The sequence below is a fragment of the Populus euphratica genome, unplaced genomic scaffold (genome assembly GCF_000495115.2).
Source record: "Populus euphratica unplaced genomic scaffold, PopEup_1.0 scaffold324.1, whole genome shotgun sequence".
Lineage (NCBI taxonomy): Eukaryota > Viridiplantae > Streptophyta > Magnoliopsida > Malpighiales > Salicaceae > Populus > Populus euphratica.
Window position 1 is genome coordinate 252,426 of NW_011500211.1, and position 4,398 is coordinate 256,823.

The 4,398-nt window shown below is 32.1% G+C and overlaps 1 long non-coding RNA gene across 1 annotated transcript in view; it reads left to right on the forward strand.

Moving 5' to 3' along the window:
- The window catches only part of LOC105112121 (uncharacterized), a 9,798-nt gene that overhangs the window by 4,122 nt on the left and 1,278 nt on the right, over positions 1 to 4,398 (forward strand). Inside the window, exon 2 of the long non-coding RNA XR_839702.1 lies at positions 3,651 to 3,661. This is a non-coding gene — a long non-coding RNA (uncharacterized LOC105112121). The remainder of the gene's footprint in view (positions 1 to 3,650; positions 3,662 to 4,398) is intronic.

Here is a 4,398-nt window from a genome sequence, read left to right on the forward strand (position 1 = left end):
TTATTATTATTATTATTGTTATTATTGTTATTGTTGTTGTTGTTGTTGTTGTTATTATTGTTACTACTATTGTTATTGTTTATAATTTGTACAATTAACCTCCCTATGGTTCGGCCCCGGTCTTGCCGAATTATTTATTACTTCGACACTCCTGCACTTGGGAGAAGATATTAATCAAGTTTCTGGCACCATTGCTAGGGAGGTAAGTTTTGTATAAATTATAATATTTATTTTCTCTTTTCACTTTTCTTGTATATAAATTTGTTTCTTTTCTCTTATTTCTTTTTCTTTTGTTTTCTTCTTCCTCTTATTCTATTCCTACACGTGCATGAGAGTATGGTCACGTGCATCAAGTGGTAGACTTTGTAAGATATCCTCATCATTTTCAAAAAATATGGCCGAAGAAGATAATCAATCACTTCATAATGAGAATAATCATGTTAGAACACTTAGAGACCACATGAATCCCACAAGAACAAGTGCACCATCATGCATAGTTTTTCCTCCCGATGCATCTCATTTTAATTTTAAACCAGACATTATTCAACTTTTACCTTCTTTTCATGGCTTAGAATTGGAAAATCCATACTTGCATTTAAGGGAATTTGAATCAGACATTATTCAACTTTTAGCATATTTTCATGGTTTGGAATTGGAAAATCCATACTTGCATTTAAGGGAATTTGAAGAGGTCTGCAACACATATAATAATTTAAATTGTAGCATGAACACCATCAGATTAAAGCTTTTTCCTTTTTCATTAAAAGATAAAGCTAAAACATGGGTCTGCAACACATATAATAACTTAAATTATAGCATGAACACCATCAGATTAAAGCTTTCACCTTTTTCATTAAAAGATAAAGTTAAAACATGGCTACAAAATTTAAGACTAGGATCCATTCGTGTTTGGGATGAAATGCAACAACACTTTTTAAAGAAGTTTTTCCCGTCTCATAGAACAAACTCTTTCAAAAGACAAATCACTACTTTCACTCAAAAACCAGGAAAAACATTTTACCAATATTGGGATAGGTATCGAGACTTGCTTAGTACTTGCCCTCATCATGGTTTTGAAACATGGAGATTGGTTTCATATTTTTATGAAGAGTTAACACCTAGAGATAAGCAAATGGTTGAATTGATATGCAATGGAACTTTTGAAGATAAAGATCCTGATGAAGCAATGGAGTACATAGACTTGTTAGCTGAAAATGCTCAAAATTAGGACACCGCGGGTACTTATGAGGCACCGAGTAAAACTCAACCTCATACATCTAGTGGAGGTATGTACAACCTTAGGTAAGATCATAACCTTCAAGCCAAGTTTGCATCTTTAGCTAGAAAAGTCGAGGCACTAGAATTGAAAACGAGTAGTCAATTAAAATCTGTTGAAAACATTGTGTGTCAAATATATGAAACAAATGAACACTCAACCAATGATTGTCCAACGTTGCCTTCTTTTAAGGAATGTCTCTACGAACAAGCTTATGCTATAAATAGTTTCCAAAGAGCCAACCACAACCCATACTCACAAACATACAACTCTGGTTGGAGAAATCACCCAAATTTTAGTTGGAAGAGTGAGAACAACAATGCACAAACTTCACAACCACCGTTTCAAGCACACCATAATTTCCAAAATTATTATGGATATGCACCTCCTCATGTTCCACCTCCTACAAGAAATTTTGAAGAAACTTTGTATGCATTCATTGAAAAGCAAAAGACAATCAACATTCAACTTGCTCAAAACATAACAGATTTTAAAGATACTCTTGCAAAATTCACATCTGCTCTTAGTTTTCAAGAGAAAGGTAAGTTTCCATCTTAACCAGAGTAAAATCTCAATGGGCAATACAATACAAATAGAAGTAGTCCTGGAATTCAACACATGGATCAAGTCAAATCAGTCATCACTTTTTGTAGTGGTAAGGTTATCCAAAAACCAATTCTTGAACCTTGTGAGAAAGATGATTGATTAGTACTTAAAAGTGCATTTTTATCATGGTTTTATATCATCACTTCCAGCCCGAGCACTGTTCATAAGATACCTTTAATTTGTGGTAAATGTCTATTTTTAATACAGGCCTATCACATAAATGAAAGGATTGATTGATGACTTGAAGAACTTAAATTGCAAGGATAAAGAGATGGCCAAACTTAGAAAAGAGATCGAAGGGGTGTTTTAACACCTAATACCCTAAAGTCAACTGACTTGGGAGCTATTGGCCCAACGCTTGTTACATGGGTTGAGGAGAAAAGCTTAAGGGAATCAAACATTGCACTATCTACATATCAGTATCTGCGACCCGAGTTACTAAGCTCGTAGGGGTGTTTTAACACCTAATGCCCTAATACCAACTGGTCTGGGAGTCATTAGCTGAAAGCTCGTTACATGGGTTAAAGATGCATGATGTTTTTAAAGTATATGTATATAGAGTTAAAAAAAAAAAAGACAAAACATGCTGTTTTTAAATTATATGTATATATATTTAAAAAAAAAAAAGAAAAAGAAAAAAAAAGACAAAAATAATAATCCCAGCCTAAGGAAGTTAACCTTAAACATTAGAACAAAAATTTTGTTTTCATCCAAGAAAAGCCCCATAATTATGTGTTGATACATTGCGCACAAAAGAAAGGTTTATTAATATCTTGTTAAGTGGTATTGAGCAGATATATAAATTTAATGAGAGTTTGTTTATCTGGATAGACTAATGGAAGTTAAATGATGAATACCTTGCTTTGTGAAATATACAAATTGTTTTTCTATTTTACGCTTTGATTACTAGGGACTAGTAATAAGCTGGTTCGGGGGTGTGATTAGTACTTAAAAGTGCATTTTTATCATGGTTTTATATCATCATTTTGCACTTGAAGTATCAATAACTCCTTAACTAAAATATGTTTTATAATAATGTATCTAATAAGATAAGATACCTATAATTTGTGGTAAATGTCTATTTTTAATGCAGGTCTATCACATAAATGAAAGGATTGATTGATGACTTGAAGAACTTAAATTGCATGGATAAAGAGATGGTCAAACTTAGAGAAGAGATATCGGTGCAATCCAAACCGGAACACTGTTCGGTAATTGGGTCATATTTGGAGCTACAGATCTCAGATTTAGGTCCAATTTATATGGATGGAAAGGTAAGACATAGGCCTACAACTTTCATATGGAGCCCAAGATCTAAAAAGGCCATTATCAAGTCCAAATTGTAGCAACAACAAAGAAGCCCGAATCTGTCTTCCAGCCCGAGCACTGTTCGGTATTTTGGCCATATCTGGAGTTCTAGAAGTCCAAATGAGCTGAATTTTTTACACACGAAAGCTGAGACAATTGGCTACAACTTTCATGTTTGCAACTGGCTCCAATTTTGACGTTATCAATGACGTTTTGGGCAGACAAGAGAAGATAAGGATTGTCACCAAGTCAAAAGTTGGCCACCCACTTATCAATTAGTCATCAAATCAATAGTTCCCAATTTTGGCCTATAAAAGGAGGCATTTGCCATGCATTTAGGCATCTTGGTTTCCACATCAAGATCATGCTCTTCCTTTCTCTCTTTGTATTTTTTGTAATGTTTATGCTTTACTTTCATTAATATTAAGTTTATGCCTTTCATTTCCTTTCCTTTACTTAGTTAAGTTTTATGTTCTTATTTTGTTTATTTGTTTTCCTTTCTTTCATTATGTCTAGCTAAGTTAATTATGTCAAGGTGAAAAGGTTACACTAATGGTGTGAGAATAAGTATAATGTAAACTTAATATGGACTTTAATGTTTGATACTAACATGTTTTATATTTGTTATCTTGTTCACTCTTTAATACTTTGCTTGTTAAATGACTAATCTTGATTTATGTTGTATAACACTTGGTACAACAAATGCTTGGCACTTTCATGGCCCATAATGTATGGTATAACCGACACCTGAGCTATGAAAGGAACTTGATTTGTTGTTAACATAAGTTATAATCATGAATGCTTGACGAGATTTACAAGTATTAGCATTAATTGAATAAGATGACTAATGTAATCATGTTAACAATATATAATCTGATTGGAACCTCCTTTGTGTGTGGTTTCCAATTCAATAATAAGAGTTTATACTATACTTGTTTGATATACCATTAGTGGAACCTCTAACCTTGACATTTGTTATTATTATTGTTTAATCCTTACATTAATTTTCCATCTCCAAGTTCTCATCATCTTCTTCTTCTTCTCTTTCTTTATTATTATTATTATTATTATTACTACTACTATTATTATTATTATTCCTACTACTATTATTATTATTATTATTATTATTATTATTAGTATTATTATTATTATTATTATTATTATTAGTATTACTATTATTATTATTATTATTACTACTACTACTACTA